At 36.2% G+C, this 11,446-nt stretch overlaps 1 pseudogene; it reads left to right on the top strand.

Annotated features, from left to right (window-relative positions):
• The first annotated feature begins 2,866 nt into the window (after nt 1-2,866).
• Nucleotides 2,867-10,444, top strand: LOC144224716 (heterogeneous nuclear ribonucleoprotein A1 pseudogene; annotated as a pseudogene).
• Nucleotides 10,445-11,446: the final 1,002 nt, after the last annotated feature.

Below are 11,446 nucleotides of genomic sequence, written 5' to 3'. Positions count from 1 at the left end.
TTTGCCTTGAGTTTCCTTGAATATGACCAGACAATGTGAAAATAGAACAAAGTGTCTTCCACCCTGCCATATGCCAAGGTAGCAGTATTTACCAGACTAAGNTTGCCTTGAGTTTCCTTGAATATGACCAGACAATGTGAAAATAGAACAAAGTGTCTTCCACCCTGCCATATGCCACAATCCAAGGTAGCAGTATTTACCAGACTAACATCTATGTGCAGGTGTAACAGAAAAAGTAATACCTTATAATATTGATTTTGTTTCCTTTTTGGCTAAGACAAAGCAAAATTTTTCCCAAGCGGAATATATGATAGCTTGTTTAAAAATATAGGACATGAAAGCTCCCTTGTTATTTTTACTGTTATTTTTAAGAGTGAAGAAAGATGAAATTAGTATCAACAATAATAAAATCACCCATATCCTCTCTCCTAAGCTAAATATCATTACGTATTAACCTCCATATGTAAAAAAGTATATATTTTATAAAAATATAAGAATGGCAACTAAAGAAAAAATCAGTACCTGCTTTTATCTGCCATGCAATATAGACAATAAGTATCTATTTTGTCCCTAAGTTCTATGCATTGCTAATATGACTTTGAAACCACAAGAGTGCTAATTTTGTAACTGTTGAATTCCAAAGGGTAAAAATGTATACTAAATGCCCAGCCAGCATAAAGTATATGTGTCATCATGACTACCATGAAAATGTGGAAGTTTCAACTCTAAAAGGGAAGTGACTGGATTCAAAGCCTGGCCCAAACACTTCCCAACTGAATTAAACTGGGTAAGTGATTTAACTTCTATAAGCCTTAATTTGTTTACCTGTAAAATGAGGATAACATTATTTTTCATTTATGGCATTATTTATTTACCACATAATGATTATTTACTTCAAGGAAAATGGTGAGGAAATGTTATCTGTACAGTACTTAGGAAATAAATAGAATTTAAAAGAGCTGATGTGCTCTTTTAATTAAAAACAGGTATTGCTATTGAGACAGGATAAAAAATTATTTGCTTCCTTACATTCACCTATGATGATACAGCACTACTGAAATTGATAATGATTAACTCAAGTAGACTTGGCTGAGTAAATCTTGAAGAAAGTGTCCTATTTTTAAAAGTGCAATCATCAGGGCACCTGGGTGGCTCAGTTGGTTAAGCTTCTGACTCCTGGTTTTGACTAAGGTCATGATATCACGGATTCGTGAGTTTGAGCCCCACGCTGGGCTCTCCACTGTCAGTGCAGAGCCTGCCTGGGATTCTCTCTCTTCCTCTCTCTCTGCCCCTCCCCCACTCACACTGTCTCTGTAATACACTTTAAAATTTTAAAAAGAAGTACAATAATCAAACAAGAGTGTTTTTTTAAAATATAAGTGACTTTGGAATTATTTTTAAGCAATTAAATGAGAAAGGTAAATAAGTTTTTTTTTCAATTAATTTTGATAGTTTCTCCATTTTTCTCTATGGACTTCTTTCCACTTATGTATGATATGTCAAAGAAATAGTCACTGATTTGTCTCTGTTTCCTAACATAATGTGCTTGTCTTCCATGGGCATCTTCTCTATTTCTCTATGGCCCTCGGATTGTTTAAGCTGACAAAACATGAGTGCCTGGCTTCGGCTCTCATGATACTCGAAATTTTATAAGCTTTACCTCAAATTACAACCTATACAATTCAGAGAGCTAGCNTTTTGGGGACGAAAATAAAAAAAAAAAAAAAAAAAAAACAGCAGAATAGGTTTCTTCTCTACAAAACCCATCTTCCTTCACGAAAATACTCACTGATGCAAATGCCTTTCTAGAAGTCCAGAAGAGGTCCCAGGTCACTTCTTGGAGCAGCAAAACAAAACAAAACAAAACAAATCCAAGATTGACTGCCTTGACAGAAAATGAATGAGTTTCACTGCACCCACACCACTGTCCTCCAAGGTGGAAAGTTTAGAGCCAAAAGAGACCTTCAGGGCCTACAATCTTTCCCTCAGAAGAAAGTAAGAGTGTATCAGTGAGCACCTAGCACCTGCCTTCCTCAGCAGTGAGATGCTGCCAAAGAGGCCCACTTCATTCTCCCCCACCCACAATGCTGCCCGTGTGCTAATCCCTTCACGGATACCAACAGGAAGCCCAACAATGAGCGTCTTGGTATGCCTCACCTGCGGAACCTTCCAACTGGCACATGGGCACCCCAACCCTTCTCACACCTCACCTGCACACACCCTCACTCAGTGGCTCTTAAGGTGCGCCCCGGGTGGCGAGTGTGAGCCTCTGCAGACAAGTAATGAGCGTAGACGGAAAGCCTGTGGACTCTGCAAGAGTGGGAGAAAACACACAAACTTGAGCCTTCGGCACCGCGCAGGGAAAGATGAACGGGAGGCCTGTCAGCATGCGCCTAACTTTGCATAATTGAGAGAAAGCAGACAATCCTCCACGAAGTCCCCCCAAGAGGAAACAAGTTTGGAGTAGGCGTATTCCTAGACAAGTTCTGGGAAAGCGTGGGGATCTCTAAAAGGGCTGAAAGTATTTCTCTACCAAAGCCAATTAGTAAAAACTGAAGGACGTTCTGCTTATTCATATGTGAAGACAGCAACGAAAGATTTCAAAAAATATGAAAAACCAAGGGAACATGGCACTGTCAAAGGAACACAGTAATTTTCCAGTAACCGACCCCTCAAAATGGCATGTGCAATGTGCTCAATGAGAATTCAGAATGTTTGTTTCAGGTGCTTCTGTTTTAGAAGGATAATTCAATGAAATCAGACAGATGAATACACAATGATGATGCCACATTTATGTATGCTATGTATATAATGAAATATTACTTAGCCATGAGAAAGGGAAATCCTGCCATTTTCAATAGCATGGATGGACCTGGAGGACATGATGGTAAATACAATTAGAACAATAGCCAAATCATGGAAAGAGCTTAAATGTCCATTAACTGATGAATGGATCAAGAAGATGTGGTTTATCTATACAATGGAATACTATATGGCAACAAGAGGAATGAAATCTGGCCATTTGTAGCAACATGGATGGAACTCGAGGGTGTTATGCTGAGCAAAGTAATTCAGGCAGAGAAGGACAGATACCATATGTTTTCACTCATATGTGTAACAGGAGACACTTAATAGAGGACCATGGGGGAGGGGAAGGGGGAAAAATAGTTGGGAAAAGGGAGGGAGGCAAACCATGAGAAACTCTTGAATGCCGAGAACTGAGAGCTGATGGGAATAGGGGAGAGGGGAAGGGGGGAGACGGGCATGGAGGAGGGCACTTGTGGGGATGAGCACTGGGTGTTATATGGAAACCAAATTGACAATAAACTATGAAACAAACAAACAAACAAAAACATTCATTACCAGGACTGGGAGGATCTAATACACAGCATGGTGGCTACAGTTATTAACATAGCATTGTACACTTGCAATTTACTAAGAGAGTAGATCTTAAGCATTCTCACCACAGACACAAAAAATGGTAATTGTGTGAGGTGATAGATGTGTTAATTAACCTGATTGTGGTAATCATTTCCAAATTCATACATATGTGCTCTTTAAATTTATTGTATTTATAAATTAAACCTCAATAAAGCTGGAAAAACACTAAAATATCATTAAATATACAGTGAGTAAATACACTCAAACAAGTAATTTTCATCTTTATAAATACTAGGTTTAAACTAAAATTATGATCTATCTTCTTTATATTGGAATAAATTTAGAAAATTAAAACCTCTTGGAGACCTCTTTTTTTTTCTATATCCAAGTTTATATTATGAATTTATTGAAATGCCATTTTGGGACTCTTCACTTCTACATCATTTCACCAAGTAAAATCTCTTTCACAAGAGCTCTGTATATCACAAAGAGCTTGTTTAAAACTTGAAAAACAGGTGTTCAAAGCACCTGGGTTTTTTTTAAAAAAAAAAAAAAAACGGAAAAAATCTGGAGGACAATTATACACTGCAACAACCAACTATAAGTTCTTCTTGGTTTATTAGATTATTATTATTAATTTATTTTATACAGCAGATACTAAGGAGAGATATTAGAATGTCAATATCAAGTAACCGAATACATTGTTTTTCAGTTTTCTTGCATCTTTGGAGCAGTCTACATAAAAATAAATAGGATGATTTTAAGTAATGGCAATAAAGAGTGACTCAAACATTTTATGTATCTAGATGTTTTTGCTCCTTTTTGAGCCATAAACAAAAATTTAATCTTCAAAATCTCTCTTGTAGAAAATAATACTGTCTTAAATATCAAACAACAGATTTTTAATATAATATTTGATTTTGCTTGGGATACAAAATTAGGAAGTTAAAAAACCAGGGCACTATTATGGGGATAGATACACATGGAAAGAGAGACATATAATATACTATACATTAAATTAAATTAGCCAATACTCTCATAATAGTTTTATCCAGAACTAATATTGAATATGGATTTAGAAACTCTGGGTCTGTAGCCTCAATTCTATTCTTTAACTATGATAAAAATATCGGGTTAGTGCTCTGCTACAAACTTTTTTGACCCAGGAACACTGAAACATATCTTTCACAGAAGATATATCCATCTTTACTTTTATGAATTTTGACAAAATAAGGTCTCTTCGAAAAACAGATGGTGAATGGATGGCATAGTTACATTCAAAATTACATGGACTTTCATATCTACATGAGCTCTAGTAAGAAAATAAGAGGCTGAGGCTATGAGATAATTACTTAAAATCATGGATTTTAGGGTAAATCCAGAACCGGAAACTACATCACCTCACAGAAAGTTTTGTGATCTACTTAAAAATTATTACATTCTTAAAAATAAAACAAAAATATATTGTCATTGTCAAAAAATATAAAAGACACCCTTTCATGAAGATCCAAATAACCATTTAGTATCCTTGGTATAGTATCCTATAGCTTTGCCCTCTCTCTTTCCCTTATTTCCTGCCTGCCTTTCTCTCTCCCTACATCTCTCCTCCTCACCTTGTATCCTTCCTTCTGTCCATCTGCTTGTTACTCACCTATTGTCCTTTAGTCCCACATCTGCCCTTGTGTGCTTGACTCTGTATTTCTGGGACTGAGAACATGGCCAGTATCTTCGCACTACTCCTGACAATAAGAAGCACTGATGGGAGATCAAAGAGCAAGAGGAAGAGAGAAACAACCATCTTCGGATTCTGACACGTGAAGGTCACCTTCAGTAGCAGAGTGTGCTGACACCACATTGTGGGGGCAAAGAAGGAGGGAGTTGTACCTGGCCTTTTCGATGGCTCTAGCTTTGGCTGAAATAGCACCTCATCAGCGGATCCAGAATCTACCATGATAATATGTCCAGCTGCCCAGCTCTAGAGCAGCTCAGCTCTGCAGACCCCAGGAACATGAGCAGTTCCTCATCACTGTGCCTCACCCTTCCTTCCTGTCTGCTTTCCCAGGCCCCAACCTAGTCCACTCCATACCTCTCCCTTCTTTTCCTCTATGCTTCTACCACTTTACCCACAATCTTCTGCAATAAATTACCTCTCTTTGACGTAATGTCTACACTTATTTCTCTTTCCCTTATTGAGCTTTGCCTATCTATCATCTATCATCTATCTATCTATCTACTGTTAAAAACTAAACAGGCATTTTTTTAAAGAGTTTACTTGGGCAAAAATTGATTTGAATCAGGGAGGAGTCAATATAGCAGAAAAAAAAAAAAAAAGAGCTCCAAGTTCATGTACAAAATGAAAAAGCCAGAAGGCAATAGGAACAAAGAAGCTATACTAGGTAAAAGAGCAGGTTGATTATTGAAAACTTACTTTCCTTTAGGGAATGGCAGGGACTTATCAGGCAAATTTCCTAATTAGTGCTGATTAAGAGATTCCTGACTTCCTGATTTAAGATTCCATTTCTGGGAGAGACAAAAACTATAAGTTGCCTCAGCTTAGTGGTATGGGGCTTAGCATAAGCAACTCTATTTAGGGTCAGTCATCTTTTTTTTAACACTATTCACCATCTATCTACCAATATATCACATACATTATCTCATATATATTACTTCATATTTCATATGAAATATAAACATGATGTGTGTAATGTTTTATAAATGTTTACGTACCTTTAATAATATACTGTGGATAGCTTTACGTATCAACAGGCCGTCCCCAAAAATGCATTTATGATAATTGGTCAACCTTCTATAACTGAACATTAAGCTGTTTCTAAGGTATTCTTAGAGACAATATCACAATTGTATACATAATGTTTGCACACATACTTATTGTTACTGTTCTAGAACTGGAATTACAAAAGGCATTTTTTGAAAACTTTTGCTGTGCATTGACATTTTTTTCTAAGGGTTACATCTTCCTCCTGAATTAGAATACCTATTTCTCTCATACAATTATCTCAAATGTTATTCTTTATTTTATTCTGACACTTCACTGGTAAAAATGTCATTGTTTCAATTTCCAACGAGGCAGGAAATATCTGTTATATATATGTGTAATATTTTATAACATATATTTTAAATGGTCCATGAGGACTGTGCTCACTACTATACTGGAATGTTTGCTTTATTTTCCATGTTTAAAATGTTAAATTTCTTTCAGGAGTGCACACTAAACTTTATTTTACATCGATGTTGATCTTTTTATTTATTTCTATTTTGTGTTTCCTTTTATTTAAAAATATCACTATTAGTGAATGTAAAAGGTATTTTAAGTATAATTTTTAAGCTGTGTTCTGTATTTGCACTTATCTTTTTAGAATATGAGTTTTGTCTCTGTTTATCAGGCTTAAAAGAACTTTCCTAATAGATGTTTACAAAGATCTGAAAATATATTTTCTTCTGATTAATACCACTATTTATCTGTTTACCAAAATCAGAAGTCAGGGGTTCATACTTTATACATTCCTTTTCCTTAATTATATACCAATTTCTGTGGATTCTACCTCCAAAATGTTTCCCGAACCTACCCACATGTCATATAAATTGCTTTTGCCCTCTTCTCCACTATCTTTCATCCCAGAAATAACACAGTCGCTTTTGAGCTCGTCTTTCCAGTTTCATTCTTGCTTTATAATCAATTACCCACAATCTGAGTCATCATTTTACCAATATAAATAGAGTCCTTTAATAATTTCCTAAAATCCTCCAGTAATTTGCCTTTTCTTATTAAGCCTAAAACCTTTCCCTGCTTGACCTGAGCCCTCACAACATCCCCAATCTGATTTGATGACTGAAGACACAGCCTTCAGTCATTAGCTTCCTAACACACGAGCTTTCTGTTACTTCTCAGAAAGCATTAGCCACCGCCCCATCCCCTTTTTTGACTTTGCTACATTGGGACTTCTCTCTTGGTGTTTCATTAATGACATTAATGACTTTGAGCTGCATACTAAGGATTATGAGAAATAATCAAGGTCTTTTGTTGGAAAGCAGTTTAATTGGAGATATATATGTGCACCTTGTGGGAATTTGGACTCGATGACCTCTGAGATTTATTCTAAAACTATGTTCCATGATTCTGTGACTTAACATTTTAAAGACATCCTTTCTAATATTCAACTAGCAAAAAACTAGTGAAAATGACCAACAAAGACTTCTTTGTATATGTTCTATTATATTAGAATTCTATGTTTGTAGGCAAATGATGTGAGTCGTAAACATTTTTTTAAATTGTTTCATTAGAATTATTAACATGTCTGAAATATAGCAAAGTTCTGTCAAAGATGTTGAGAGAATAATTTTATGCTCTAATCTGTTAGGTATATTGCACCATATAATAGAGAAGTAGACCATTTATTCATGCTCAGTTTTTAGACCATGTATGTGTGAAGACTACATCTAGCTTCATATTAGCTTGTACACAAAGAGAAATGTGCAATTAATATATAAGACATTTATAACTTAAGAAAAAAGGAAGTAAACTCTTTCCTCTTCTAGGTCTTGCCATAGATGGCTTTTGTTTGTTTTCCCATTAATGCATCTCATATCAAAGAGGTCTTTTGGAACTCTCTTATCCCAAAACAACCCAAATTTCCATATGTCACTCTCTATCATATTACTCAGTTTTGTATGTTTGTGGAACTATTTTCTCTTTGAAGGCATTTATTTATTATTTTTCCTTCTTTGTATGCATGTAAATGCCATGAAAGTATTGACCTCATCTGTTTTGTTTCCTTCATATAACCCCAATGCCTGAAGTAGTTGTTTGCTCACAAAAAGAAATTGTTGAACAAATGAAAGGCTGACTGAATAAACAGTTATGTTAAGTTATAAGAATCCTATTTCAAATCTAAATTTTGCTAATTATATGGCTTACTTGCTAGTTCTGGGGCTTTGGGCAGATCACTTAACCATGGGGGGCTTGAGTTCCCTACTTATTTAAAGAAAAAATGCCTTCATAGGATTGTTTAGTGCTAGAATGAGATAATGTGAAAATACTTGGCAAACTGTAACAAATAAGTGAAAATCTAAGAAATAACTATTGGTATCTTGCTGAAGAAAAATCATTTATCATCAAGGACATTTTTGAGGTAACTTGAACTCAATTAAAAACATAAGTACTCTAACCACTCTTAAACAAAGTATGTAAGAAAGAGTAATTAAAAAGTATTCTACCTATTAGGTCACCTGGGTGGCTCAGTCATTTAAGCACCTGACTCTTGATTTCAGTTCAGGTCATGATCTCACGGTTTGTGAATTCGAATCCCACATTGGTCTCTATGCTCATAGTGCAGAGCCTGCTTGGGATTCTCTCTCTCCTTTTCTCTCTGCCATTCCCTGCCCCACCAAAAGTAAATAAATAAATTCTTAAAATTTAAAAAATAAATGTATTCTACCATCCAATTTGACTATTTCAAACTGAAACTGCACATGTCCATTGACAAAATAAATGTAATTTTAAACTATCAAGCCTTTTGAAATTGGCACCTGGAGACAATGGTATCATTGATATTGTTATTCTCATTATTTAAAACCATCACATGTTTAAGAAATTAATTTTGCCAAATATGTTGTTAATTTATACAGATCTCTAAAAATTGATTCAGCATACACGTTGCTTTCCCCACAGTCTCCTATTGGTAAATCAAAAAAAAAAAAATTTTTTTACTTAGGTGGCAGACACATTGGTTAGATGACTCCTTTTTGCCTGAAGACACCACCAAGTAAGTGCGAGTATCATTAAAGTCTCCCCTCCCACCATCTAAGTCTAAGACAGTGTCTCCCAAAGAGGCTGAACAGCTATGAAAACTCTTCAACAGAGATCTGAACTTTGAAAACAATTGATGAGAGTCTGAGGAGCCATTTTGAGCAATGGGAAACCCTTATGGACTGTGTGGTAATCAGATCCAAACACCAAGTGCTCCAGAGACTCTGGGTTTGTCACGTACGCCCCTGTGGAGGAGGTGGATGCAGCCATGAAATCAAGGCCACACAAGATGAATGGAACAGTTGTGGAACCAAAGAGAAGAGAATAATCTCAAGAGAATATTCTCAAAAACCTGGTGCCCACTTAACTGTGAAAAACCTTTGGGGGGTACCTGGGTGGCTCAGTCAGTTAAGCATCCAACTTTGGCTCAGGTCATGATCTCATGGTTCATGAGTTCAGGCTCCATATCGGGCTCTGTGCTGACAGCTCAGAAGTAGCCTGGAGCCTACTTCTGATTCTGTGTCTCCCTCTCTCTCTGCCCCTCTCCCACTTGCTCTTTCTCAAAAATAGGTAAATATTAAAAATAATAAAAAAGGATTTTTCTTGGTGGCCTTAAAGAAGACACTGAAGAACATCATCTAAGAGATTATTTTGAACAGTATGGGAAAATTGAAGTGATTGAAATCATGAGTTACTAAGGCAGCGGCAAGAAGAGAGGCTTTGCTTTTACAACATTTGATGACCATGATTCCATAGACAAGGTTGTCATTCAAAAATACCATAGTGTGAATGGCCACCACTGTGAAGAAAGGAAAACCCTATCTGAGCAAGAGAAGGCTAGTGCTTCATCCAACCAAAGAGGTCCAAGTAGTTCTGGAAACATTGGTGGTGGTCATGGAGGTGGTTTTGGTGGGAATGACAACTTTAGTTGTGGAGGAAACTTCAGTGGGCGAGGTAGCTTTGGTGGCAGTCAAGGTGGTGGTGGATATGGCGGCAGTTGGGATGGCTATAACGGATTTGGTAATGACAAGCACCTTTGGCAGTGGTGGAAGCTGTAATGATTTTGGCAATTACAACCATCCATCTTCAAATCTTGGACCCATAAAAGGAGGAAATTTTGGAGGAGGAAGGTCTGGCCCCGATGGTGGTGGAGTCCAATACTTTGCCAAACCACAAAGCCAAGGCAGTTCTGGTGGTTTCAGGAGCAGCAGTAGCTATGGCAGTGGCAGAAGGTTTAAACTACTGGCAGGAAACAAGGAAGCAAAGCTTAGTAGGAGAGGAGAGTCAGAGAAGTGACGGGGAAACTACAGGTTACAGCAGATTTGTGAACTCAGCCAATCACAGTGGTGGCAGGGCCTAGCTGCTACAAAGAAGACATGTTTTAGCCAATACTCATGTGTATGGGCAAAAACCTTGAAGACTGTATTTGTAATTAATTGTGCTAACAGACTATTGTAGTTTCTGTTGTGTGGAAAGTGTAAGTCATTCCAACGAAGGGTTTTAATGAAGTTTTTTTTTTTTTTTGCACACATGCTGCTGATTGCTAAATGTAATAGTCTGATCATGACACTGAATAAATGCATTTTTTGAGAAATGTGCTGTGTAAAGTCAGTCTACTCTGGAGCCATCTCTTGGTGAACTACCCTAACACTGTGAAATCAGAATTCCTTCAGGGTAATGCCAGGTTCCATTCGAAGTTTATTTGCAACCTTCTTGGGTACAGAAGTCCCTATCTCCACAAACTCTGGTGTAGTTGACTGGACAGTTAATACATTGTGACCTGGAATTTACCATTAAAAGGGTCACTCAAGCAAAGTCCTGGAGTTTATTTTGTTATTAATATGATTGTTGGAACATCCTATGCAATATATCTAAATTGAATTATGGTATCAGATAAAATTATAGATGGGATTAAAATTTATGTATCATCAGTCATGTGTAATAAATAAATGATTTAATATTCTCTTGAAAAAACATTTACTTAGGAGAGATTTTTTTGGAATATATAATCTCCTTTCATTCTTGAAACCTTAAGATACATTGAATCTAAAGAGATTATAAATGGTAAAATCCAGACAATATTTTGTTTTTAATTATCAGTCAATCAGCATTTTAAGTATAATAATTTTTGAAGGTACAAAAAGTGGAATTTGTGTTTAAATCTCAAAGATATTTTCTAACAACTAATTTCATTACATAAAAACACAAGTGTATTAATCCCGAGACCAAATGCCAATTTCATATATTAAAATGTGTATTATATATGCCTCAAATTCAAGTACATATGCATGAAGTAAG

The sequence above is a fragment of the Crocuta crocuta genome, unplaced genomic scaffold (genome assembly GCF_008692635.1).
Source record: "Crocuta crocuta isolate KB4526 unplaced genomic scaffold, BGI_CrCroc_1.0 scaffold222, whole genome shotgun sequence".
NCBI lineage: Eukaryota > Metazoa > Chordata > Mammalia > Carnivora > Hyaenidae > Crocuta > Crocuta crocuta.
Note: the sequence above shows the minus strand (reverse complement) of the source record. Positions and strands in the feature narration are given on the sequence as shown.